Below are 27,970 nucleotides of genomic sequence, written 5' to 3'. Positions count from 1 at the left end.
TTTTTTCTCCTGTAAAGCAAGAGGTTTGCTCCAGAACCCACCCAAGACTCCTCTCAGGCATGTCCTGCAGTGCTTTGACCCCAGCTTTAAGGCAGGCCTAATCCTGGGTTGCAACCCCAGACTCCTCCAAGGAAGATACCCAGGATTTTTTTTCTCCTGTAAAGCAAGAGGTTTGCTCCAGAACCCACCCAAGACTCCTCTCAGGCATGTCCTGCAGTGCTTTGACCCCAGCTTTAAGGCAGGCCTAATCCTGGGTTGCAACCCCAGACTCCTCCAAGGAAGATACCCAGGATTTTTTTTCTCCTGTAAAGCAAGAGGTTTGCTCCAGAACCCACCCAAGACACCTCTAAGGCATGTCCTGCAGTGCTTTGACCCCAGCTTTAAGGCAGGCCTAATCCTGGGTTGCAACCCCAGACTCCTCCAAGGAAGATACCCAGGATTTTTTTTCTCCTGTAAAGCAAGAGGTTTGCTCCAGAACCCACCCAAGACTCCTCTCAGGCATGTCCTGCAGTGCTTTGACGCCAGCTTTAAGGCAGGCCTAATCCTGGGTTGCAACCCCAGACTCCTCCAAGGAAGATACCCAGGATTTTTTTTCTCCTGTAAAGCAAGAGTTTTGCTCCAGAACCCACCCAAGACACCTCTCAGGCATCTCCTGCAGTGCTTTGACCCCAGCTTTAAGGCAGGCCTAATCCTGGGTTGCAATCCCAGACTCCTCCAAGGAAGATACCCAGGATTTTTTTTCTCCTGTAAAGCAAGATTTTTGCTCCAGAACCCACCCAAGACTCCTCTCAGGCATGTCCTGCAGTGCTTTGACCCCAGCTTTAAGGCAGGCCTAATCCTGGGTTGCAACCCCAGACTCCTCCAAGGAAGATACCCAAAAGGATTTTTTCCCTCAAAGGACCCTCTCTTCTCTGGCATCTGCCCAAGATTCCTCACAGACATGTCCCACACTGTCTTGAGCCCTGCTTCAGGGACCTGAGATCCCAGGTAAAACTCTTAGACTCCTCCAAGGAAGACACATGGAATATTTTTTAGTATTGGGGAAAGCTCTTACCTCCAAGATCCACACCACACTCCTCCCAGGCAGCTCCCAGTATCTTCCGACTCTGCTTTAGGGACCTGAGGTCTCAGGTAGCAGCACTAGACTCCCCCAAGGAAGCTTCCTGGGTTGTCTTTTCTCCTGAAAAGGAAAAGTTTTGCTCCAGGACTCACCCAAGACTCCTCTCAGGCATGTCCTGGAGTACTTTGACCCCAGCTTTAAGGCAGGCCTAATCCTGGGTTGCAACCCCAGACTCCTCCAAGGAAGATACCCAGGATTTTTTTTCTCCTGTAAAGCAAGAGTTTTGCTCCAGAACCCACCCAAGACTCCTCTCAGGCATGTCCTGCAGTGCTTTGACCCCAGCTTTAAGGCAGGCCTAATCCTGGGTTGCAACCCCAGACTCCTCCAAGGAAGATACCCAGGATTTTTTTTCTCCTGTAAAGCAAGAGGTTTGCTCCAGAACCCACCCAAGACTCCTCTCAGGCATGTCCTGCAGTGCTTTGACCCCAGCTTTAAGGCAGGCCTAATCCTGGGTTGCAACCCCAGACTCCTCCAAGGAAGATACCCAGGATTTTTTTTCTCCTGTAAAGCAAGAGTTTTGCTCCAGAACCCACCCAAGACTCCTCTCAGGCATGTCCTGCAGTGCTTTGACCCCAGCTTCAAGGCAGGCCTAATCCTGGGTTGCAACCCCAGACTCCTCCAAGGAAGATACCCAGGATTTTTTTTCTCCTGTAAAGCAAGAGGTTTGCTCCAGAACCCACCCAAGACTCCTCTCAGGCATGTCCTGCAGTGCTTTGACCCCAGCTTTAAGGCAGGCCTAATCCTGGGTTGCAACCCCAGACTCCTCCAAGGAAGATACCCAGGATTTTTTTTCTCCTGTAAAGCAAGAGGTTTGCTCCAGAACCCACCCAAGACTCCTCTCAGGCATGACCTGCAGTGCTTTGACGCCAGCTTTAAGGCAGGCCTAATCCTGGGTTGCAACCCCAGACTCCTCCAAGGAAGATACCCAGGATTTTTTTTCTCCTGTAAAGCAAGAGGTTTGCTCCAGAACCCACCCAAGACTCCTCTCAGGCATGTCCTGCAGTGCTTTGACGCCAGCTTTAAGGCAGGCCTAATCCTGGGTTGCAACCCCAGACTCCTCCAAGGAAGATACCCAGGATTTTTTTTCTCCTGTAAAGCAAGAGTTTTGCTCCAGAACCCACCCAAGACACCTCTCAGGCATCTCCTGCAGTGCTTTGACCCCAGCTTTAAGGCAGGCCTAATCCTGGGTTGCAACCCCAGACTCCTCCAAGGAAGATACCCAGGATTTTTTTTCTCCTGTAAAGCAAGATTTTTGCTCCAGAACCCACCCAAGACTCCTCTCAGGCATGTCCTGCAGTGCTTTGACCCCAGCTTTAAGGCAGGCCTAATCCTGGGTTGCAACCCCAGACTCCTCCAAGGAAGATACCCAAAAGGATTTTTTCCCTCAAAGGACCCTCTCTTCTCTGGCATCTGCCCAAGATTCCTCACAGACATGTCCCACACTGTCTTGAGCCCTGCTTCAGGGACCTGAGATCCCAGGTAAAACTCTTAGACTCCTCCAAGGAAGACACATGGAATATTTTTTAGTATTGGGGAAAGCTCTTACCTCCAAGATCCACACCACACTCCTCCCAGGCAGCTCCCAGTATCTTCCGACTCTGCTTTAGGGACCTGAGGTCTCAGGTAGCAGCACTAGACTCCCCCAAGGAAGCTTCCTGGGTTGTCTTTTCTCCTGAAAAGGAAAAGTTTTGCTCCAGGACTCACCCAAGACTCCTCTCAGGCATGTCCTGGAGTACTTTGACCCCAGCTTTAAGGCAGGCCTAATCCTGGGTTGCAACCCCAGACTCCTCCAAGGAAGATACCCAGGATTTTTTTTCTCCTGTAAAGCAAGAGGTTTGCTCCAGAACCCACCCAAGACTCCTCTCAGGCATGTCCTGCAGTGCTTTGACCCCAGCTTTAAGGCAGGCCTAATCCTGGGTTGCAACCCCAGACTCCTCCAAGGAAGATACCCAGGATTTTTTTTCTCCTGTAAAGCAAGAGGTTTGCTCCAGAACCCACCCAAGACTCCTCTCAGGCATGTCCTGCAGTGCTTTGACCCCAGCTTTAAGGCAGGCCTAATCCTGGGTTGCAACCCCAGACTCCTCCAAGGAAGATACCCAGGATTTTTTTTCTCCTGTAAAGCAAGACTTTTGCTCCAGAACCCACCCAAGACTCCTCTCAGGCATGTCCTGCAGTGCTTTGACCCCAGCTTCAAGGCAGGCCTAATCCTGGGTTGCAACCCCAGACTCCTCCAAGGAAGATACCCAGGATTTTTTTTCTCCTGTAAAGCAAGAGGTTTGCTCCAGAACCCACCCAAGACTCCTCTCAGGCATGTCCTGCAGTGCTTTGACCCCAGCTTTAAGGCACGCCTAATCCTGGGTTGCAACCCCAGACTCCTCCAAGGAAGATACCCAGGATTTTTTTTCTCCTGTAAAGCAAGAGGTTTGCTCCAGAACCCACCCAAGACTCCTCTCAGGCATGTCCTGCAGTGCTTTGACCCCAGCTTTAAGGCAGGCCTAATCCTGGGTTGCAACCCCAGACTCCTCCAAGGAAGATACCCAGGATTTTTTTTCTCCTGTAAAGCAAGAGGTTTGCTCCAGAACCCACCCAAGACTCCTCTCAGGCATGTCCTGCAGTGCTTTGACCCCAGCTTTAAGGCAGGCCTAATCCTGGGTTGCAACCCCAGACTCCTCCAAGGAAGATACCCAGGATTTTTTTTCTCCTGTAAAGCAAGAGGTTTGCTCCAGAACCCACCCAAGACTCCTCTCAGGCATGACCTGCAGTGCTTTGACGCCAGCTTTAAGGCAGGCCTAATCCTGGGTTGCAACCCCAGACTCCTCCAAGGAAGATACCCAGGATTTTTTTTCTCCTGTAAAGCAAGAGTTTTGCTCCAGAACCCACCCAAGACTCCTCTCAGGCATGTCCTGCAGTGCTTTGACCCCAGCTTTAAGGCACGCCTAATCCTGGGTTGCAACCCCAGACTCCTCCAAGGAAGATACCCAGGATTTTTTTTCTCCTGTAAAGCAAGAGGTTTGCTCCAGAACCCACCCAAGACTCCTCTCAGGCATGTCCTGCAGTGCTTTGACCCCAGCTTTAAGGCAGGCCTAATCCTGGGTTGCAACCCCAGACTCCTCCAAGGAAGATACCCAGGATTTTTTTTCTCCTGTAAAGCAAGAGGTTTGCTCCAGAACCCACCCAAGACTCCTCTCAGGCATGTCCTGCAGTGCTTTGACCCCAGCTTTAAGGCACGCCTAATCCTGGGTTGCAACCCCAGACTCCTCCAAGGAAGATACCCAGGATTTTTTTTCTCCTGTAAAGCAAGAGTTTTGCTCCAGAACCCACCCAAGACTCCTCTCAGGCATGTCCTGCAGTGCTTTGACCCCAGCTTTAAGGCACGCCTAATCCTGGGTTGCAACCCCAGACTCCTCCAAGGAAGATACCCAGGATTTTTTTTCTCCTGTAAAGCAAGAGTTTTGCTCCAGAACCCACCCAAGACTCCTCTCAGGCATGTCCTGCAGTGCTTTGTCCCCAGCTTTAAGGCACGCCTAATCCTGGGTTGCAACCCCAGACTCCTCCAAGGAAGATACCCAGGATTTTTTTTCTCCTGTAAAGCAAGAGTTTTGCTCCAGAACCCACCCAAGACTCCTCTCAGGCATGTCCTGCAGTGCTTTGACCCCAGCTTTAAGGCAGGCCTAATCCTGGGTTGCAACCCCAGACTCCTCCAAGGAAGATACCCAGGATTTTTTTTCTCCTGTAAAGCAAGAGTTTTGCTCCAGAACCCACCCAAGACTCCTCTCAGGCATGTCCTGCAGTGCTTTGACCCCAGCTTTAAGGCAGGCCTAATCCTGGGTTGCAACCCCAGACTCCTCCAAGGAAGATACCCAGGATTTTTTTTCTCCTGTAAAGCAAGAGTTTTGCTCCAGAACCCACCCAAGACTCCTCTCAGGCATGTCCTGCAGTGCTTTGACCCCAGCTTCAAGGCAGGCCTAATCCTGGGTTGCAACCCCAGACTCCTCCAAGGAAGATACCCAGGATTTTTTTTCTCCTGTAAAGCAAGAGTTTTGCTCCAGAACCCACCCAAGACTTCTCTCAGGCATGTCCTGCAGTGCTTTGACCCCAGCTTTAAGGCAGGCCTAATCCTGGGTTGCAACCCCAGACTCCTCCAAGGAAGATACCCAGGATTTTTTTTCTCCTGTAAAGCAAGAGGTTTGCTCCAGAACCCACCCAAGACTCCTCTCAGGCATGACCTGCAGTGCTTTGACGCCAGCTTTAAGGCAGGCCTAATCCTGGGTTGCAACCCCAGACTCCTCCAAGGAAGATACCCAGGATTTTTTTTCTCCTGTAAAGCAAGAGTTTTGCTCCAGAACCCACCCAAGACTCTTCTCAGGCATGTCCTGCAGTGCTTTGACCCCAGCTTTAAGGCAGGCCTAATCCTGGGTTGCAACCCCAGACTCCTCCAAGGAAGATACCCAGGATTTTTTTTCTCCTGTAAAGCAAGAGTTTTGCTCCAGAACCCACCCAAGACTCCTCTCAGGCATGTCCTGCAGTGCTTTGACCCCAGCTTCAAGGCAGGCCTAATCCTGGGTTGGAACCCCAGACTCCTCCAAGGAAGATACCCAGGATTCTTTTTCTCCTGTAAAGCAAGAGTTTTGCTCCAGAACCCACCCAAGACTCCTCTCAGGCATGTCCTGCAGTGCTTTGACCCCAGCTTTAAGGCAGGCCTAATCCTGGGTTGCAACCCCAGACTCCTCCAAGGAAGATACCCAGGATTTTTTTTCTCCTGTAAAGCAAGAGTTTTGCTCCAGAACCCACCCAAGACTCCTCTCAGGCATGTCCTGCAGTGCTTTGACCCCAGCTTTAAGGCAGGCCTAATCCTGGGTTGCAACCCCAGACTCCTCCAAGGAAGATACCCAGGATTTTTTTTCTCCTGTAAAGCAAGAGGTTTGCTCCAGAACCCACCCAAGACTCCTCTCAGGCATGTCCTGCAGTGCTTTGACGCCAGCTTTAAGGCAGGCCTAATCCTGGGTTGCAACCCCAGACTCCTCCAAGGAAGATACCCAGGATTTTTTTTCTCCTGTAAAGCAAGAGGTTTGCTCCAGAACCCACCCAAGACTCCTCTCAGGCATGTCCTGCAGTGCTTTGACGCCAGCTTTAAGGCACGCCTAATCCTGGGTTGCAACCCCAGACTCCTCCAAGGAAGATACCCAGGATTTTTTTTCTCCTGTAAAGCAAGAGGTTTGCTCCAGAACCCACCCAAGACTCCTCTCAGGCATGTCCTGCAGTGCTTTGACCCCAGCTTTAAGGCAGGCCTAATCCTGGGTTGCAACCCCAGACTCCTCCAAGGAAGATACCCAGGATTTTTTTTCTCCTGTAAAGCAAGAGTTTTGCTCCAGAACCCACCCAAGACTCCTCTCAGGCATGTCCTGCAGTGCTTTGACCCCAGCTTTAAGGCAGGCCTAATCCTGGGTTGCAACCCCAGACTCCTCCAAGGAAGATACCCAGGATTTTTTTTCTCCTGTAAAGCAAGAGTTTTGCTCCAGAACCCACCCAAGACTCCTCTCAGGCATGTCCTGCAGTGCTTTGTCCCCAGCTTTAAGGCACGCCTAATCCTGGGTTGCAACCCCAGACTCCTCCAAGGAAGATACCCAGGATTTTTTTTCTCCTGTAAAGCAAGAGTTTTGCTCCAGAACCCACCCAAGACTCCTCTCAGGCATGTCCTGCAGTGCTTTGACCCCAGCTTTAAGGCAGGCCTAATCCTGGGTTGCAACCCCAGACTCCTCCAAGGAAGATACCCAGGATTTTTTTTCTCCTGTAAAGCAAGAGTTTTGCTCCAGAACCCACCCAAGACTCCTCTCAGGCATGTCCTGCAGTGCTTTGACCCCAGCTTTAAGGCAGGCCTAATCCTGGGTTGCAACCCCAGACTCCTCCAAGGAAGATACCCAGGATTTTTTTTCTCCTGTAAAGCAAGAGTTTTGCTCCAGAACCCACCCAAGACTCCTCTCAGGCATGTCCTGCAGTGCTTTGACCCCAGCTTCAAGGCAGGCCTAATCCTGGGTTGCAACCCCAGACTCCTCCAAGGAAGATACCCAGGATTTTTTTTCTCCTGTAAAGCAAGAGTTTTGCTCCAGAACCCACCCAAGACTTCTCTCAGGCATGTCCTGCAGTGCTTTGACCCCAGCTTTAAGGCAGGCCTAATCCTGGGTTGCAACCCCAGACTCCTCCAAGGAAGATACCCAGGATTTTTTTTCTCCTGTAAAGCAAGAGGTTTGCTCCAGAACCCACCCAAGACTCCTCTCAGGCATGACCTGCAGTGCTTTGACGCCAGCTTTAAGGCAGGCCTAATCCTGGGTTGCAACCCCAGACTCCTCCAAGGAAGATACCCAGGATTTTTTTTCTCCTGTAAAGCAAGAGTTTTGCTCCAGAACCCACCCAAGACTCTTCTCAGGCATGTCCTGCAGTGCTTTGACCCCAGCTTTAAGGCAGGCCTAATCCTGGGTTGCAACCCCAGACTCCTCCAAGGAAGATACCCAGGATTTTTTTTCTCCTGTAAAGCAAGAGTTTTGCTCCAGAACCCACCCAAGACTCCTCTCAGGCATGTCCTGCAGTGCTTTGACCCCAGCTTCAAGGCAGGCCTAATCCTGGGTTGGAACCCCAGACTCCTCCAAGGAAGATACCCAGGATTCTTTTTCTCCTGTAAAGCAAGAGTTTTGCTCCAGAACCCACCCAAGACTCCTCTCAGGCATGTCCTGCAGTGCTTTGACCCCAGCTTTAAGGCAGGCCTAATCCTGGGTTGCAACCCCAGACTCCTCCAAGGAAGATACCCAGGATTTTTTTTCTCCTGTAAAGCAAGAGTTTTGCTCCAGAACCCACCCAAGACTCCTCTCAGGCATGTCCTGCAGTGCTTTGACCCCAGCTTTAAGGCAGGCCTAATCCTGGGTTGCAACCCCAGACTCCTCCAAGGAAGATACCCAGGATTTTTTTTCTCCTGTAAAGCAAGAGGTTTGCTCCAGAACCCACCCAAGACTCCTCTCAGGCATGTCCTGCAGTGCTTTGACGCCAGCTTTAAGGCAGGCCTAATCCTGGGTTGCAACCCCAGACTCCTCCAAGGAAGATACCCAGGATTTTTTTTCTCCTGTAAAGCAAGAGGTTTGCTCCAGAACCCACCCAAGACTCCTCTCAGGCATGTCCTGCAGTGCTTTGACCCCAGCTTTAAGGCAGGCCTAATCCTGGGTTGCAACCCCAGACTCCTCCAAGGAAGATACCCAAAAGGATTTTTTCCCTCAAAGGACGCTCTCTTCTCTGGCATCTGCCCAAGATTCCTCACAGACATGTCCCACACTGTCTTGAGCCCTGCTTCAGGGACCTGAGATCCCAGGTAAAACTCTTAGACTCCTCCAAGGAAGACACATGGAATATTTTTTAGTATTGGGGAAAGCTCTTACCTCCAAGATCCACACCACACTCCTCCCAGGCAGCTCCCAGTATCTTCCGACTCTGCTTTAGGGACCTGAGGTCTCAGGTAGCAGCACTAGACTCCCCCAAGGAAGCTTCCTGGGTTGTCTTTTCTCCTCAAAAGGAAAAGTTTTGCTCCAGGACTCACCCAAGACTCCTCTCAGGCATGTCCTGGAGTACTTTGACCCCAGCTTTAAGGCAGGCCTAATCCTGGGTTGCAACCCCAGACTCCTCCAAGGAAGATACCCAGGATTTTTTTTCTCCTGTAAAGCAAGAGTTTTGCTCCAGAACCCACCCAAGACTCCTCTCAGGCATGTCCTGCAGTGCTTTGACCCCAGCTTTAAGGCAGGCCTAATCCTGGGTTGCAACCCCAGACTCCTCCAAGGAAGATACCCAGGATTTTTTTTCTCCTGTAAAGCAAGAGGTTTGCTCCAGAACCCACCCAAGACTCCTCTCAGGCATGTCCTGCAGTGCTTTGACCCCAGCTTTAAGGCACGCCTAATCCTGGGTTGCAACCCCAGACTCCTCCAAGGAAGATACCCAGGATTTTTTTTCTCCTGTAAAGCAAGAGTTTTGCTCCAGAACCCACCCAAGACTCCTCTCAGGCATGTCCTGCAGTGCTTTGACCCCAGCTTTAAGGCACGCCTAATCCTGGGTTGCAACCCCAGACTCCTCCAAGGAAGATACCCAGGATTTTTTTTCTCCTGTAAAGCAAGAGTTTTGCTCCAGAACCCACCCAAGACTCCTCTCAGGCATGTCCTGCAGTGCTTTGACCCCAGCTTTAAGGCAGGCCTAATCCTGGGTTGCAACCCCAGACTCCTCCAAGGAAGATACCCAGGATTTTTTTTCTCCTGTAAAGCAAGAGTTTTGCTCCAGAACCCACCCAAGACTCCTCTCAGGCATGTCCTGCAGTGCTTTGACCCCAGCTTTAAGGCAGGCCTAATCCTGGGTTGCAACCCCAGACTCCTCCAAGGAAGATACCCAGGATTTTTTTTCTCCTGTAAAGCAAGAGTTTTGCTCCAGAACCCACCCAAGACTCCTCTCAGGCATGTCCTGCAGTGCTTTGACCCCAGCTTTAAGGCAGGCCTAATCCTGGGTTGCAACCCCAGACTCCTCCAAGGAAGATACCCAGGATTTTTTTTCTCCTGTAAAGCAAGAGTTTTGCTCCAGAACCCACCCAAGACTCCTCTCAGGCATGTCCTGCAGTGCTTTGACCCCAGCTTCAAGGCAGGCCTAATCCTGGGTTGCAACCCCAGACTCCTCCAAGGAAGATACCCAGGATTTTTTTTCTCCTGTAAAGCAAGAGTTTTGCTCCAGAACCCACCCAAGACTTCTCTCAGGCATGTCCTGCAGTGCTTTGACCCCAGCTTTAAGGCAGGCCTAATCCTGGGTTGCAACCCCAGACTCCTCCAAGGAAGATACCCAGGATTTTTTTTCTCCTGTAAAGCAAGAGGTTTGCTCCAGAACCCACCCAAGACTCCTCTCAGGCATGACCTGCAGTGCTTTGACGCCAGCTTTAAGGCAGGCCTAATCCTGGGTTGCAACCCCAGACTCCTCCAAGGAAGATACCCAGGATTTTTTTTCTCCTGTAAAGCAAGAGTTTTGCTCCAGAACCCACCCAAGACTCCTCTCAGGCATGTCCTGCAGTGCTTTGACCCCAGCTTTAAGGCAGGCCTAATCCTGGGTTGCAACCCCAGACTCCTCCAAGGAAGATACCCAGGATTTTTTTTCTCCTGTAAAGCAAGATTTTTGCTCCAGAACCCACCCAAGACTCCTCTCAGGCATGTCCTGCAGTGCTTTGACCCCAGCTTCAAGGCAGGCCTAATCCTGGGTTGGAACCCCAGACTCCTCCAAGGAAGATACCCAGGATTCTTTTTCTCCTGTAAAGCAAGAGTTTTGCTCCAGAACCCACCCAAGACTCCTCTCAGGCATGTCCTGCAGTGCTTTGACCCCAGCTTTAAGGCAGGCCTAATCCTGGGTTGCAACCCCAGACTCCTCCAAGGAAGATACCCAGGATTTTTTTTCTCCTGTAAAGCAAGAGTTTTGCTCCAGAACCCACCCAAGACTCCTCTCAGGCATGTCCTGCAGTGCTTTGACCCCAGCTTTAAGGCACGCCTAATCCTGGGTTGCAACCCCAGACTCCTCCAAGGAAGATACCCAGGATTTTTTTTCTCCTGTAAAGCAAGAGGTTTGCTCCAGAACCCACCCAAGACTCCTCTCAGGCATGTCCTGCAGTGCTTTGACGCCAGCTTTAAGGCAGGCCTAATCCTGGGTTGCAACCCCAGACTCCTCCAAGGAAGATACCCAGGATTTTTTTTCTCCTGTAAAGCAAGAGGTTTGCTCCAGAACCCACCCAAGACTCCTCTCAGGCATGTCCTGCAGTGCTTTGACCCCAGCTTTAAGGCACGCCTAATCCTGGGTTGCAACCCCAGACTCCTCCAAGGAAGATACCCAGGATTTTTTTTCTCCTGTAAAGCAAGAGGTTTGCTCCAGAACCCACCCAAGACTCCTCTCAGGCATGTCCTGCAGTGCTTTGACCCCAGCTTTAAGGCAGGCCTAATCCTGGGTTGCAACCCCAGACTCCTCCAAGGAAGATACCCAAAAGGATTTTTTCCCTCAAAGGACGCTCTCTTCTCTGGCATCTGCCCAAGATTCCTCACAGACATGTCCCACACTGTCTTGAGCCCTGCTTCAGGGACCTGAGATCCCAGGTAAAACTCTTAGACTCCTCCAAGGAAGACACATGGAATATTTTTTAGTATTGGGGAAAGCTCTTACCTCCAAGATCCACACCACACTCCTCCCAGGCAGCTCCCAGTATCTTCCGACTCTGCTTTAGGGACCTGAGGTCTCAGGTAGCAGCACTAGACTCCCCCAAGGAAGCTTCCTGGGTTGTCTTTTCTCCTCAAAAGGAAAAGTTTTGCTCCAGGACTCACCCAAGACTCCTCTCAGGCATGTCCTGGAGTACTTTGACCCCAGCTTTAAGGCAGGCCTAATCCTGGGTTGCAACCCCAGACTCCTCCAAGGAAGATACCCAGGATTTTTTTTCTCCTGTAAAGCAAGAGTTTTGCTCCAGAACCCACCCAAGACTCCTCTCAGGCATGTCCTGCAGTGCTTTGACCCCAGCTTTAAGGCAGGCCTAATCCTGGGTTGCAACCCCAGACTCCTCCAAGGAGGATACCCAGGATTTTTTTTCTCCTGTAAAGCAAGAGGTTTGCTCCAGAACCCACCCAAGACTCCTCTCAGGCATGTCCTGCAGTGCTTTGACCCCAGCTTTAAGGCAGGCCTAATCCTGGGTTGCAACCCCAGACTCCTCCAAGGAAGATACCCAGGATTTTTTTTCTCCTGTAAAGCAAGACTTTTGCTCCAGAACCCACCCAAGACTCCTCTCAGGCATGTCCTGCAGTGCTTTGACCCCAGCTTCAAGGCAGGCCTAATCCTGGGTTGCAACCCCAGACTCCTCCAAGGAAGATACCCAGGATTTTTTTTCTCCTGTAAAGCAAGAGGTTTGCTCCAGAACCCACCCAAGACTCCTCTCAGGCATGTCCTGCAGTGCTTTGACCCCAGCTTTAAGGCACGCCTAATCCTGGGTTGCAACCCCAGACTCCTCCAAGGAAGATACCCAGGATTTTTTTTCTCCTGTAAAGCAAGAGGTTTGCTCCAGAACCCACCCAAGACTCCTCTCAGGCATGTCCTGCAGTGCTTTGACCCCAGCTTTAAGGCAGGCCTAATCCTGGGTTGCAACCCCAGACTCCTCCAAGGAAGATACCCAGGATTTTTTTTCTCCTGTAAAGCAAGAGGTTTGCTCCAGAACCCACCCAAGACTCCTCTCAGGCATGTCCTGCAGTGCTTTGACCCCAGCTTTAAGGCAGGCCTAATCCTGGGTTGCAACCCCAGACTCCTCCAAGGAAGATACCCAGGATTTTTTTTCTCCTGTAAAGCAAGAGGTTTGCTCCAGAACCCACCCAAGACTCCTCTCAGGCATGACCTGCAGTGCTTTGACGCCAGCTTTAAGGCAGGCCTAATCCTGGGTTGCAACCCCAGACTCCTCCAAGGAAGATACCCAGGATTTTTTTTCTCCTGTAAAGCAAGAGTTTTGCTCCAGAACCCACCCAAGACTCCTCTCAGGCATGTCCTGCAGTGCTTTGACCCCAGCTTTAAGGCAGGCCTAATCCTGGGTTGCAACCCCAGACTCCTCCAAGGAAGATACCCAGGATTTTTTTTCTCCTGTAAAGCAAGAGTTTTGCTCCAGAACCCACCCAAGACTCCTCTCAGGCATGTCCTGCAGTGCTTTGACCCCAGCTTCAAGGCAGGCCTAATCCTGGGTTGGAACCCCAGACTCCTCCAAGGAAGATACCCAGGATTCTTTTTCTCCTGTAAAGCAAGAGTTTTGCTCCAGAACCCACCCAAGACTCCTCTCAGGCATGTCCTGCAGTGCTTTGACCCCAGCTTTAAGGCAGGCCTAATCCTGGGTTGCAACCCCAGACTCCTCCAAGGAAGATACCCAGGATTTTTTTTCTCCTGTAAAGCAAGAGTTTTGCTCCAGAACCCACCCAAGACTCCTCTCAGGCATGTCCTGCAGTGCTTTGACCCCAGCTTTAAGGCAGGCCTAATCCTGGGTTGCAACCCCAGACTCCTCCAAGGAAGATACCCAGGATTTTTTTTCTCCTGTAAAGCAAGAGGTTTGCTCCAGAACCCACCCAAGACTCCTCTCAGGCATGTCCTGCAGTGCTTTGACGCCAGCTTTAAGGCAGGCCTAATCCTGGGTTGCAACCCCAGACTCCTCCAAGGAAGATACCCAGGATTTTTTTTCTCCTGTAAAGCAAGAGTTTTGCTCCAGAACCCACCCAAGACTCCTCTCAGGCATGTCCTGCAGTGCTTTGACCCCAGCTTTAAGGCAGGCCTAATCCTGGGTTGCAACCCCAGACTCCTCCAAGGAAGATACCCAGGATTTTTTTTCTCCTGTAAAGCAAGAGGTTTGCTCCAGAACCCACCCAAGACTCCTCTCAGGCATGTCCTGCAGTGCTTTGACCCCAGCTTTAAGGCAGGCCTAATCCTGGGTTGCAACCCCAGACTCCTCCAAGGAAGATGCCCAGGATTTTTTTTCTCCTGTAAAGCAAGACTTTTGCTCCAGAACCCACCCAAGACTCCTCTCAGGCATGTCCTGCAGTGCTTTGACCCCAGCTTTAAGGCAGGCCTAATCCTGGGTTGCAACCCCAGACTCCTCCAAGGAAGATACCCAAAAGGATTTTTTCCCTCAAAGGACCCTCTCTTCTCTGGCATCTGCCCAAGATTCCTCACAGACATGTCCCACACTGTCTTGAGCCCTGCTTCAGGGACCTGAGATCCCAGGTAAAACTCTTAGACTCCTCCAAGGAAGACACATGGAATATTTTTTAGTATTGGGGAAAGCTCTTACCTCCAAGATCCACACCACACTCCTCCCAGGCAGCTCCCAGTATCTTCCGACTCTGCTTTAGGGACCTGAGGTCTCAGGTAGCAGCACTAGACTCCCCCAAGGAAGCTTCCTGGGTTGTCTTTTCTCCTGAAAAGGAAAAGTTTTGCTCCAGGACTCACCCAAGACTCCTCTCAGGCATGTCCTGGAGTACTTTGACCCCAGCTTTAAGGCAGGCCTAATCCTGGGTTGCAACCCCAGACTCCTCCAAGGAAGATACCCAGGATTTTTTTTCTCCTGTAAAGCAAGAGGTTTGCTCCAGAACCCACCCAAGACTCCTCTCAGGCATGTCCTGCAGTGCTTTGACCCCAGCTTTAAGGCAGGCCTAATCCTGGGTTGCAACCCCAGACTCCTCCAAGGAAGATACCCAGGATTTTTTTTCTCCTGTAAAGCAAGAGGTTTGCTCCAGAACCCACCCAAGACTCCTCTCAGGCATGTCCTGCAGTGCTTTGACGCCAGCTTTAAGGCAGGCCTAATCCTGGGTTGCAACCCCAGACTCCTCCAAGGAAGATACCCAGGATTTTTTTTCTCCTGTAAAGCAAGAGGTTTGCTCCAGAACCCACCCAAGACTCCTCTCAGGCATGTCCTGCAGTGCTTTGACCCCAGCTTTAAGGCAGGCCTAATCCTGGGTTGCAACCCCAGACTCCTCCAAGGAAGATGCCCAGGATTTTTTTTCTCCTGTAAAGCAAGAGTTTTGCTCCAGAACCCACCCAAGACTCCTCTCAGGCATGTCCTGCAGTGCTTTGACGCCAGCTTTAAGGCAGGCCTAATCCTGGGTTGCAACCCCAGACTCCTCCAAGGAAGATACCCAGGATTTTTTTTCTCCTGTAAAGCAAGAGGTTTGCTCCAGAACCCACCCAAGACTCCTCTCAGGCATGTCCTGCAGTGCTTTGACCCCAGCTTTAAGGCAGGCCTAATCCTGGGTTGCAACCCCAGACTCCTCCAAGGAAGATACCCAGGATTTTTTTTCTCCTGTAAAGCAAGACTTTTGCTCCAGAACCCACCCAAGACTCCTCTCAGGCATGACCTGCAGTGCTTTGACCCCAGCTTCAAGGCAGGCCTAATCCTGGGTTGCAACCCCAGACTCCTCCAAGGAAGATACCCAGGATTTTTTTTCTCCTGTAAAGCAAGAGGTTTGCTCCAGAACCCACCCAAGACTCCTCTCAGGCATGTCCTGCAGTGCTTTGACGCCAGCTTTAAGGCAGGCCTAATCCTGGGTTGCAACCCCAGACTCCTCCAAGGAAGATACCCAGGATTTTTTTTCTCCTGTAAAGCAAGAGGTTTGCTCCAGAACCCACCCAAGACTCCTCTCAGGCATGTCCTGCAGTGCTTTGACCCCAGCTTTAAGGCAGGCCTAATCCTGGGTTGCAACCCCAGACTCCTCCAAGGAAGATACCCAGGATTTTTTTTCTCCTGTAAAGCAAGAGGTTTGCTCCAGAACCCACCCAAGACTCCTCTCAGGCATGTCCTGCAGTGCTTTGACCCCAGCTTTAAGGCAGGCCTAATCCTGGGTTGCAACCCCAGACTCCTCCAAGGAAGATACCCAGGATTTTTTTTCTCCTGTAAAGCAAGAGGTTTGCTCCAGAACCCACCCAAGACTCCTCTCAGGCATGACCTGCAGTGCTTTGACGCCAGCTTTAAGGCAGGCCTAATCCTGGGTTGCAACCCCAGACTCCTCCAAGGAAGATACCCAGGATATTTTTCTCCTGTAAAGCAAGAGTTTTGCTCCAGAACCCACCCAAGACTCCTCTCAGGCATGTCCTGCAGTGCTTTGACCCCAGCTTTAAGGCAGGCCTAATCCTGGGTTGCAACCCCAGACTCCTCCAAGGAAGATACCCAGGATTTTTTTTCTCCTGTAAAGCAAGAGTTTTGCTCCAGAACCCACCCAAGACTCCTCTCAGGCATGTCCTGCAGTGCTTTGACCCCAGCTTTAAGGCACGCCTAATCCTGGGTTGCAACCCCAGACTCCTCCAAGGAAGATACCCAGGATTTTTTTTCTCCTGTAAAGCAAGAGGTTTGCTCCAGAACCCACCCAAGACTCCTCTCAGGCATGTCCTGCAGTGCTTTGACCCCAGCTTTAAGGCAGGCCTAATCCTGGGTTGCAACCCCAGACTCCTCCAAGGAAGATACCCAAAAGGATTTTTTCCCTCAAAGGACGCTCTCTTCTCTGGCATCTGCCCAAGATTCCTCACAGACATGTCCCACACTGTCTTGAGCCCTGCTTCAGGGACCTGAGATCCCAGGTAAAACTCTTAGACTCCTCCAAGGAAGACACATGGAATATTTTTTAGTATTGGGGAAAGCTCTTACCTCCAAGATCCACACCACACTCCTCCCAGGCAGCTCCCAGTATCTTCCGACTCTGCTTTAGGGACCTGAGGTCTCAGGTAGCAGCACTAGACTCCCCCAAGGAAGCTTCCTGGGTTGTCTTTTCTCCTGAAAAGGAAAAGTTTTGCTCCAGGACTCACCCAAGACTCCTCTCAGGCATGTCCTGGAGTACTTTGACCCCAGCTTTAAGGCAGGCCTAATCCTGGGTTGCAACCCCAGACTCCTCCAAGGAAGATACCCAGGATTTTTTTTCTCCTGTAAAGCAAGAGTTTTGCTCCAGAACCCACCCAAGACTCCTCTCAGGCATGTCCTGCAGTGCTTTGACCCCAGCTTTAAGGCAGGCCTAATCCTGGGTTGCAACCCCAGACTCCTCCAAGGAAGATACCCAGGATTTTTTTTCTCCTGTAAAGCAAGAGGTTTGCTCCAGAACCCACCCAAGACTCCTCTCAGGCATGTCCTGCAGTGCTTTGACCCCAGCTTTAAGGCACGCCTAATCCTGGGTTGCAACCCCAGACTCCTCCAAGGAAGATACCCAGGATTTTTTTTCTCCTGTAAAGCAAGAGTTTTGCTCCAGAACCCACCCAAGACTCCTCTCAGGCATGTCCTGCAGTGCTTTGACCCCAGCTTTAAGGCACGCCTAATCCTGGGTTGCAACCCCAGACTCCTCCAAGGAAGATACCCAGGATTTTTTTTCTCCTGTAAAGCAAGAGGTTTGCTCCAGAACCCACCCAAGACTCCTCTCAGGCATGTCCTGCAGTGCTTTGACCCCAGCTTTAAGGCACGCCTAATCCTGGGTTGCAACCCCAGACTCCTCCAAGGAAGATACCCAGGATTTTTTTTCTCCTGTAAAGCAAGAGTTTTGCTCCAGAACCCACCCAAGACTCCTCTCAGGCATGTCCTGCAGTGCTTTGACCCCAGCTTTAAGGCAGGCCTAATCCTGGGTTGCAACCCCAGACTCCTCCAAGGAAGATACCCAGGATTTTTTTTCTCCTGTAAAGCAAGAGGTTTGCTCCAGAACCCACCCAAGACTCCTCTCAGGCATGTCCTGCAGTGCTTTGACCCCAGCTTTAAGGCAGGCCTAATCCTGGGTTGCAACCCCAGACTCCTCCAAGGAAGATACCCAGGATTTTTTTTCTCCTGTAAAGCAAGAGTTTTGCTCCAGAACCCACCCAAGACTCCTCTCAGGCATGTCCTGCAGTGCTTTGACCCCAGCTTCAAGGCAGGCCTAATCCTGGGTTGCAACCCCAGACTCCTCCAAGGAAGATACCCAGGATTTTTTTTCTCCTGTAAAGCAAGAGTTTTGCTCCAGAACCCACCCAAGACTTCTCTCAGGCATGTCCTGCAGTGCTTTGACCCCAGCTTTAAGGCAGGCCTAATCCTGGGTTGCAACCCCAGACTCCTCCAAGGAAGATACCCAGGATTTTTTTTCTCCTGTAAAGCAAGAGGTTTGCTCCAGAACCCACCCAAGACTCCTCTCAGGCATGACCTGCAGTGCTTTGACGCCAGCTTTAAGGCAGGCCTAATCCTGGGTTGCAACCCCAGACTCCTCCAAGGAAGATACCCAGGATTTTTTTTCTCCTGTAAAGCAAGAGTTTTGCTCCAGAACCCACCCAAGACTCCTCTCAGGCATGTCCTGCAGTGCTTTGACCCCAGCTTTAAGGCAGGCCTAATCCTGGGTTGCAACCCCAGACTCCTCCAAGGAAGATACCCAGGATTTTTTTTCTCCTGTAAAGCAAGATTTTTGCTCCAGAACCCACCCAAGACTCCTCTCAGGCATGTCCTGCAGTGCTTTGACCCCAGCTTCAAGGCAGGCCTAATCCTGGGTTGGAACCCCAGACTCCTCCAAGGAAGATACCCAGGATTCTTTTTCTCCTGTAAAGCAAGAGTTTTGCTCCAGAACCCACCCAAGACTCCTCTCAGGCATGTCCTGCAGTGCTTTGACGCCAGCTTTAAGGCAGGCCTAATCCTGGGTTGCAACCCCAGACTCCTCCAAGGAAGATACCCAGGATTTTTTTTCTCCTGTAAAGCAAGAGGTTTGCTCCAGAACCCACCCAAGACTCCTCTCAGGCATGTCCTGCAGTGCTTTGACCCCAGCTTTAAGGCAGGCCTAATCCTGGGTTGCAACCCCAGACTCCTCCAAGGAAGATACCCAGGATTTTTTTTCTCCTGTAAAGCAAGAGGTTTGCTCCAGAACCCACCCAAGACTCCTCTCAGGCATGTCCTGCAGTGCTTTGACCCCAGCTTTAAGGCAGGCCTAATCCTGGGTTGCAACCCCAGACTCCTCCAAGGAAGATACCCAGGATTTTTTTTCTCCTGTAAAGCAAGAGGTTTGCTCCAGAACCCACCCAAGACTCCTCTCAGGCATGACCTGCAGTGCTTTGACGCCAGCTTTAAGGCAGGCCTAATCCTGGGTTGCAACCCCAGACTCCTCCAAGGAAGATACCCAGGATATTTTTCTCCTGTAAAGCAAGAGTTTTGCTCCAGAACCCACCCAAGACTCCTCTCAGGCATGTCCTGCAGTGCTTTGACCCCAGCTTTAAGGCAGGCCTAATCCTGGGTTGCAACCCCAGACTCCTCCAAGGAAGATACCCAGGATTTTTTTTCTCCTGTAAAGCAAGAGTTTTGCTCCAGAACCCACCCAAGACTCCTCTCAGGCATGTCCTGCAGTGCTTTGACCCCAGCTTTAAGGCACGCCTAATCCTGGGTTGCAACCCCAGACTCCTCCAAGGAAGATACCCAGGATTTTTTTTCTCCTGTAAAGCAAGAGGTTTGCTCCAGAACCCACCCAAGACTCCTCTCAGGCATGTCCTGCAGTGCTTTGACCCCAGCTTTAAGGCAGGCCTAATCCTGGGTTGCAACCCCAGACTCCTCCAAGGAAGATACCCAAAAGGATTTTTTCCCTCAAAGGACGCTCTCTTCTCTGGCATCTGCCCAAGATTCCTCACAGACATGTCCCACACTGTCTTGAGCCCTGCTTCAGGGACCTGAGATCCCAGGTAAAACTCTTAGACTCCTCCAAGGAAGACACATGGAATATTTTTTAGTATTGGGGAAAGCTCTTACCTCCAAGATCCACACCACACTCCTCCCAGGCAGCTCCCAGTATCTTCCGACTCTGCTTTAGGGACCTGAGGTCTCAGGTAGCAGCACTAGACTCCCCCAAGGAAGCTTCCTGGGTTGTCTTTTCTCCTGAAAAGGAAAAGTTTTGCTCCAGGACTCACCCAAGACTCCTCTCAGGCATGTCCTGGAGTACTTTGACCCCAGCTTTAAGGCAGGCCTAATCCTGGGTTGCAACCCCAGACTCCTCCAAGGAAGATACCCAGGATTTTTTTTCTCCTGTAAAGCAAGAGTTTTGCTCCAGAACCCACCCAAGACTCCTCTCAGGCATGTCCTGCAGTGCTTTGACCCCAGCTTTAAGGCAGGCCTAATCCTGGGTTGCAACCCCAGACTCCTCCAAGGAAGATACCCAGGATTTTTTTTCTCCTGTAAAGCAAGAGGTTTGCTCCAGAACCCACCCAAGACTCCTCTCAGGCATGTCCTGCAGTGCTTTGACCCCAGCTTTAAGGCACGCCTAATCCTGGGTTGCAACCCCAGACTCCTCCAAGGAAGATACCCAGGATTTTTTTTCTCCTGTAAAGCAAGAGTTTTGCTCCAGAACCCACCCAAGACTCCTCTCAGGCATGTCCTGCAGTGCTTTGACCCCAGCTTTAAGGCACGCCTAATCCTGGGTTGCAACCCCAGACTCCTCCAAGGAAGATACCCAGGATTTTTTTTCTCCTGTAAAGCAAGAGGTTTGCTCCAGAACCCACCCAAGACTCCTCTCAGGCATGTCCTGCAGTGCTTTGACCCCAGCTTTAAGGCACGCCTAATCCTGGGTTGCAACCCCAGACTCCTCCAAGGAAGATACCCAGGATTTTTTTTCTCCTGTAAAGCAAGAGTTTTGCTCCAGAACCCACCCAAGACTCCTCTCAGGCATGTCCTGCAGTGCTTTGACCCCAGCTTTAAGGCAGGCCTAATCCTGGGTTGCAACCCCAGACTCCTCCAAGGAAGATACCCAGGATTTTTTTTCTCCTGTAAAGCAAGAGGTTTGCTCCAGAACCCACCCAAGACTCCTCTCAGGCATGTCCTGCAGTGCTTTGACCCCAGCTTTAAGGCAGGCCTAATCCTGGGTTGCAACCCCAGACTCCTCCAAGGAAGATACCCAGGATTTTTTTTCTCCTGTAAAGCAAGAGTTTTGCTCCAGAACCCACCCAAGACTCCTCTCAGGCATGTCCTGCAGTGCTTTGACCCCAGCTTCAAGGCAGGCCTAATCCTGGGTTGCAACCCCAGACTCCTCCAAGGAAGATACCCAGGATTTTTTTTCTCCTGTAAAGCAAGAGTTTTGCTCCAGAACCCACCCAAGACTTCTCTCAGGCATGTCCTGCAGTGCTTTGACCCCAGCTTTAAGGCAGGCCTAATCCTGGGTTGCAACCCCAGACTCCTCCAAGGAAGATACCCAGGATTTTTTTTCTCCTGTAAAGCAAGAGGTTTGCTCCAGAACCCACCCAAGACTCCTCTCAGGCATGACCTGCAGTGCTTTGACGCCAGCTTTAAGGCAGGCCTAATCCTGGGTTGCAACCCCAGACTCCTCCAAGGAAGATACCCAGGATTTTTTTTCTCCTGTAAAGCAAGAGTTTTGCTCCAGAACCCACCCAAGACTCCTCTCAGGCATGTCCTGCAGTGCTTTGACCCCAGCTTTAAGGCAGGCCTAATCCTGGGTTGCAACCCCAGACTCCTCCAAGGAAGATACCCAGGATTTTTTTTCTCCTGTAAAGCAAGATTTTTGCTCCAGAACCCACCCAAGACTCCTCTCAGGCATGTCCTGCAGTGCTTTGACCCCAGCTTCAAGGCAGGCCTAATCCTGGGTTGGAACCCCAGACTCCTCCAAGGAAGATACCCAGGATTCTTTTTCTCCTGTAAAGCAAGAGTTTTGCTCCAGAACCCACCCAAGACTCCTCTCAGGCATGTCCTGCAGTGCTTTGACCCCAGCTTTAAGGCAGGCCTAATCCTGGGTTGCAACCCCAGACTCCTCCAAGGAAGATACCCAGGATTTTTTTTCTCCTGTAAAGCAAGAGTTTTGCTCCAGAACCCACCCAAGACTCCTCTCAGGCATGTCCTGCAGTGCTTTGACCCCAGCTTTAAGGCACGCCTAATCCTGGGTTGCAACCCCAGACTCCTCCAAGGAAGATACCCAGGATTTTTTTTCTCCTGTAAAGCAAGAGGTTTGCTCCAGAACCCACCCAAGACTCCTCTCAGGCATGTCCTGCAGTGCTTTGACGCCAGCTTTAAGGCAGGCCTAATCCTGGGTTGCAACCCCAGACTCCTCCAAGGAAGATACCCAGGATTTTTTTTCTCCTGTAAAGCAAGAGGTTTGCTCCAGAACCCACCCAAGACTCCTCTCAGGCATGTCCTGCAGTGCTTTGACCCCAGCTTTAAGGCACGCCTAATCCTGGGTTGCAACCCCAGACTCCTCCAAGGAAGATACCCAGGATTTTTTTTCTCCTGTAAAGCAAGAGGTTTGCTCCAGAACCCACCCAAGACTCCTCTCAGGCATGTCCTGCAGTGCTTTGACCCCAGCTTTAAGGCAGGCCTAATCCTGGGTTGCAACCCCAGACTCCTCCAAGGAAGATACCCAAAAGGATTTTTTCCCTCAAAGGACGCTCTCTTCTCTGGCATCTGCCCAAGATTCCTCACAGACATGTCCCACACTGTCTTGAGCCCTGCTTCAGGGACCTGAGATCCCAGGTAAAACTCTTAGACTCCTCCAAGGAAGACACATGGAATATTTTTTAGTATTGGGGAAAGCTCTTACCTCCAAGATCCACACCACACTCCTCCCAGGCAGCTCCCAGTATCTTCCGACTCTGCTTTAGGGACCTGAGGTCTCAGGTAGCAGCACTAGACTCCCCCAAGGAAGCTTCCTGGGTTGTCTTTTCTCCTCAAAAGGAAAAGTTTTGCTCCAGGACTCACCCAAGACTCCTCTCAGGCATGTCCTGGAGTACTTTGACCCCAGCTTTAAGGCAGGCCTAATCCTGGGTTGCAACCCCAGACTCCTCCAAGGAAGATACCCAGGATTTTTTTTCTCCTGTAAAGCAAGAGTTTTGCTCCAGAACCCACCCAAGACTCCTCTCAGGCATGTCCTGCAGTGCTTTGACCCCAGCTTTAAGGCAGGCCTAATCCTGGGTTGCAACCCCAGACTCCTCCAAGGAAGATACCCAGGATTTTTTTTCTCCTGTAAAGCAAGAGGTTTGCTCCAGAACCCACCCAAGACTCCTCTCAGGCATGTCCTGCAGTGCTTTGACCCCAGCTTTAAGGCAGGCCTAATCCTGGGTTGCAACCCCAGACTCCTCCAAGGAAGATACCCAGGATTTTTTTTCTCCTGTAAAGCAAGACTTTTGCTCCAGAACCCACCCAAGACTCCTCTCAGGCATGTCCTGCAGTGCTTTGACCCCAGCTTCAAGGCAGGCCTAATCCTGGGTTGCAACCCCAGACTCCTCCAAGGAAGATACCCAGGATTTTTTTTCTCCTGTAAAGCAAGAGGTTTGCTCCAGAACCCACCCAAGACTCCTCTCAGGCATGTCCTGCAGTGCTTTGACCCCAGCTTTAAGGCACGCCTAATCCTGGGTTGCAACCCCAGACTCCTCCAAGGAAGATACCCAGGATTTTTTTTCTCCTGTAAAGCAAGAGGTTTGCTCCAGAACCCACCCAAGACTCCTCTCAGGCATGTCCTGCAGTGCTTTGACCCCAGCTTTAAGGCAGGCCTAATCCTGGGTTGCAACCCCAGACTCCTCCAAGGAAGATACCCAGGATTTTTTTTCTCCTGTAAAGCAAGAGGTTTGCTCCAGAACCCACCCAAGACTCCTCTCAGGCATGTCCTGCAGTGCTTTGACCCCAGCTTTAAGGCAGGCCTAATCCTGGGTTGCAACCCCAGACTCCTCCAAGGAAGATACCCAGGATTTTTTTTCTCCTGTAAAGCAAGAGGTTTGCTCCAGAACCCACCCAAGACTCCTCTCAGGCATGACCTGCAGTGCTTTGACGCCAGCTTTAAGGCAGGCCTAATCCTGGGTTGCAACCCCAGACTCCTCCAAGGAAGATACCCAGGATTTTTTTTCTCCTGTAAAGCAAGAGTTTTGCTCCAGAACCCACCCAAGACTCCTCTCAGGCATGTCCTGCAGTGCTTTGACCCCAGCTTTAAGGCAGGCCTAATCCTGGGTTGCAACCCCAGACTCCTCCAAGGAAGATACCCAGGATTTTTTTTCTCCTGTAAAGCAAGAGTTTTGCTCCAGAACCCACCCAAGACTCCTCTCAGGCATGTCCTGCAGTGCTTTGACCCCAGCTTCAAGGCAGGCCTAATCCTGGGTTGGAACCCCAGACTCCTCCAAGGAAGATACCCAGGATTCTTTTTCTCCTGTAAAGCAAGAGTTTTGCTCCAGAACCCACCCAAGACTCCTCTCAGGCATGTCCTGCAGTGCTTTGACCCCAGCTTTAAGGCAGGCCTAATCCTGGGTTGCAACCCCAGACTCCTCCAAGGAAGATACCCAGGATTTTTTTTCTCCTGTAAAGCAAGAGTTTTGCTCCAGAACCCACCCAAGACTCCTCTCAGGCATGTCCTGCAGTGCTTTGACCCCAGCTTTAAGGCAGGCCTAATCCTGGGTTGCAACCCCAGACTCCTCCAAGGAAGATACCCAGGATTTTTTTTCTCCTGTAAAGCAAGAGGTTTGCTCCAGAACCCACCCAAGACTCCTCTCAGGCATGTCCTGCAGTGCTTTGACGCCAGCTTTAAGGCAGGCCTAATCCTGGGTTGCAACCCCAGACTCCTCCAAGGAAGATACCCAGGATTTTTTTTCTCCTGTAAAGCAAGAGTTTTGCTCCAGAACCCACCCAAGACTCCTCTCAGGCATGTCCTGCAGTGCTTTGACCCCAGCTTTAAGGCAGGCCTAATCCTGGGTTGCAACCCCAGACTCCTCCAAGGAAGATACCCAGGATTTTTTTTCTCCTGTAAAGCAAGAGGTTTGCTCCAGAACCCACCCAAGACTCCTCTCAGGCATGTCCTGCAGTGCTTTGACCCCAGCTTTAAGGCAGGCCTAATCCTGGGTTGCAACCCCAGACTCCTCCAAGGAAGATACCCAGGATTTTTTTTCTCCTGTAAAGCAAGAGGTTTGCTCCAGAACCCACCCAAGACTCCTCTCAGGCATGTCCTGCAGTGCTTTGACCCCAGCTTTAAGGCAGGCCTAATCCTGGGTTGCAACCCCAGACTCCTCCAAGGAAGATGCCCAGGATTTTTTTTCTCCTGTAAAGCAAGAGTTTTGCTCCAGAACCCACCCAAGACTCCTCTCAGGCATGTCCTGCAGTGCTTTGACCCCAGCTTTAAGGCAGGCCTAATCCTGGGTTGCAACCCCAGACTCCTCCAAGGAAGATACCCAAAAGGATTTTTTCCCTCAAAGGACCCTCTCTTCTCTGGCATCTGCCCAAGATTCCTCACAGACATGTCCCACACTGTCTTGAGCCCTGCTTCAGGGACCTGAGATCCCAGGTAAAACTCTTAGACTCCTCCAAGGAAGACACATGGAATATTTTTTAGTATTGGGGAAAGCTCTTACCTCCAACATCCACACCACACTCCTCCCAGGCAGCTCCCAGTATCTTCCGACTCTGCTTTAGGGACCTGAGGTCTCAGGTAGCAGCACTAGACTCCCCCAAGGAAGCTTCCTGGGTTGTCTTTTCTCCTGAAAAGGAAAAGTTTTGCTCCAGGACTCACCCAAGACTCCTCTCAGGCATGTCCTGGAGTACTTTGACCCCAGCTTTAAGGCAGGCCTAATCCTGGGTTGCAACCCCAGACTCCTCCAAGGAAGATACCCAGGATTTTTTTTCTCCTGTAAAGCAAGAGGTTTGCTCCAGAACCCACCCAAGACTCCTCTCAGGCATGTCCTGCAGTGCTTTGACCCCAGCTTTAAGGCACGCCTAATCCTGGGTTGCAACCCCAGACTCCTCCAAGGAAGATACCCAGGATTTTTTTTCTCCTGTAAAGCAAGAGGTTTGCTCCAGAACCCACCCAAGACTCCTCTCAGGCATGTCCTGCAGTGCTTTGACCCCAGCTTTAAGGCAGGCCTAATCCTGGGTTGCAACCCCAGACTCCTCCAAGGAAGATGCCCAGGATTTTTTTTCTCCTGTAAAGCAAGAGTTTTGCTCCAGAACCCACCCAAGACTCCTCTCAGGCATGTCCTGCAGTGCTTTGACGCCAGCTTTAAGGCAGGCCTAATCCTGGGTTGCAACCCCAGACTCCTCCAAGGAAGATACCCAGGATTTTTTTTCTCCTGTAAAGCAAGAGGTTTGCTCCAGAACCCACCCAAGACTCCTCTCAGGCATGTCCTGCAGTGCTTTGACCCCAGCTTTAAGGCAGGCCTAATCCTGGGTTGCAACCCCAGACTCCTCCAAGGAAGATACCCAGGATTTTTTTTCTCCTGTAAAGCAAGACTTTTGCTCCAGAACCCACCCAAGACTCCTCTCAGGCATGACCTGCAGTGCTTTGACCCCAGCTTTAAGGCACGCCTAATCCTGGGTTGCAACCCCAGACTCCTCCAAGGAAGATACCCAGGATTTTTTTTCTCCTGTAAAGCAAGAGGTTTGCTCCAGAACCCACCCAAGACTCCTCTCAGGCATGTCCTGCAGTGCTTTGACGCCAGCTTTAAGGCAGGCCTAATCCTGGGTTGCAACCCCAGACTCCTCCAAGGAAGATACCCAGGATTTTTTTTCTCCTGTAAAGCAAGAGGTTTGCTCCAGAACCCACCCAAGACTCCTCTCAGGCATGTCCTGCAGTGCTTTGACCCCAGCTTTAAGGCAGGCCTAATCCTGGGTTGCAACCCCAGACTCCTCCAAGGAAGATACCCAGGATTTTTTTTCTCCTGTAAAGCAAGAGGTTTGCTCCAGAACCCACCCAAGACTCCTCTCAGGCATGTCCTGCAGTGCTTTGACCCCAGCTTTAAGGCAGGCCTAATCCTGGGTTGCAACCCCAGACTCCTCCAAGGAAGATACCCAGGATTTTTTTTCTCCTGTAAAGCAAGAGGTTTGCTCCAGAACCCACCCAAGACTCCTCTCAGGCATGACCTGCAGTGCTTTGACGCCAGCTTTAAGGCAGGCCTAATCCTGGGTTGCAACCCCAGACTCCTCCAAGGAAGATACCCAGGATTTTTTTTCTCCTGTAAAGCAAGAGGTTTGCTCCAGAACCCACCCAAGACTCCTCTCAGGCATGTCCTGCAGTGCTTTGACCCCAGCTTTAAGGCAGGCCTAATCCTGGGTTGCAACCCCAGACTCCTCCAAGGAAGATACCCAGGATATTTTTCTCCTGTAAAGCAAGAGTTTTGCTCCAGAACCCACCCAAGACTCCTCTCAGGCATGTCCTGCAGTGCTTTGACCCCAGCTTTAAGGCAGGCCTAATCCTGGGTTGCAACCCCAGACTCCTCCAAGGAAGATACCCAGGATTTTTTTTCTCCTGTAAAGCAAGAGTTTTGCTCCAGAACCCACCCAAGACTCCTCTCAGGCATGTCCTGCAGTGCTTTGACCCCAGCTTTAAGGCAGGCCTAATCCTGGGTTGCAACCCCAGACTCCTCCAAGGAAGATACCCAGGATTTTTTTTCTCCTGTAAAGCAAGAGTTTTGCTCCAGAACCCACCCAAGACTCCTCTCAGGCATGTCCTGCAGTGCTTTGACCCCAGCTTTAAGGCAGGCCTAATCCTGGGTTGCAACCCCAGACTCCTCCAAGGAAGATACCCAGGATTTTTTTTCTCCTGTAAAGCAAGAGTTTTGCTCCAGAACCCACCCAAGACTCCTCTCAGGCATGTCCTGCAGTGCTTTGACCCCAGCTTTAAGGCAGGCCTAATCCTGGGTTGCAACCCCAGACTCCTCCAAGGAAGATACCCAAAAGGATTTTTTCCCTCAAAGGACGCTCTCTTCTCTGGCATCTGCCCAAGATTCCTCACAGACATGTCCCACACTGTCTTGAGCCCTGCTTCAGGGACCTGAGATCCCAGGTAAAACTCTTAGACTCCTCCAAGGAAGACACATGGAATATTTTTTAGTATTGGGGAAAGCTCTTACCTCCAAGATCCACACCACACTCCTCCCAGGCAGCTCCCACTATCTTCCGACTCTGCTTTAGGGACCTGAGATCTCAGGTAGCAGCACTAGACTCCCCCAAAGAAGCTTCCTGGGTTGTCTTTTCTCCTCAAAAGGAAAAGTTTTGCTCCAGGACTCACCCAAGACTCCTCTCAGGCATGTCCTGCAGTGCTTTGACCCCAGCTTTAAGGCAGGCCTAATCCTGGGTTGCAACCCCAGACTCCTCCAAGGAAGATACCCAGGATTTTTTTTCTCCTGTAAAGCAAGAGTTTTGCTCCAGAACCCACCCAAGACTCCTCTCAGGCATGTCCTGCAGTGCTTTGACCCCAGCTTTAAGGCAGGCCTAATCCTGGGTTGCAACCCCAGACTCCTCCAAGGAAGATACCCAGGATTTTTTTTCTCCTGTAAAGCAAGAGGTTTGCTCCAGAACCCACCCAAGACTCCTCTCAGGCATGTCCTGCAGTGCTTTGACCCCAGCTTTAAGGC

The 27,970-nt window shown here is 51.3% G+C and overlaps 1 long non-coding RNA gene across 1 annotated transcript; it reads right to left on the bottom strand.

Moving 5' to 3' along the window:
- Positions 1–1,055: 1,055 nt before the first annotated feature.
- On the bottom strand, positions 1,056–16,422 carry LOC141925009 (uncharacterized). Its single transcript, XR_012623726.1, has 6 exons — positions 16,317–16,422; positions 13,971–14,096; positions 11,330–11,455; positions 8,542–8,667; positions 2,667–2,792; positions 1,056–1,180 (listed from the first exon to the last, which is right to left on the bottom strand). It is a non-coding gene; the product is annotated as an uncharacterized LOC141925009 (long non-coding RNA).
- Positions 16,423–27,970: the final 11,548 nt, after the last annotated feature.

Source organism: Strix aluco, chromosome 6, assembly GCF_031877795.1.
Source record: "Strix aluco isolate bStrAlu1 chromosome 6, bStrAlu1.hap1, whole genome shotgun sequence".
NCBI lineage: Eukaryota > Metazoa > Chordata > Aves > Strigiformes > Strigidae > Strix > Strix aluco.
Note: the sequence above shows the minus strand (reverse complement) of the source record. Positions and strands in the feature narration are given on the sequence as shown.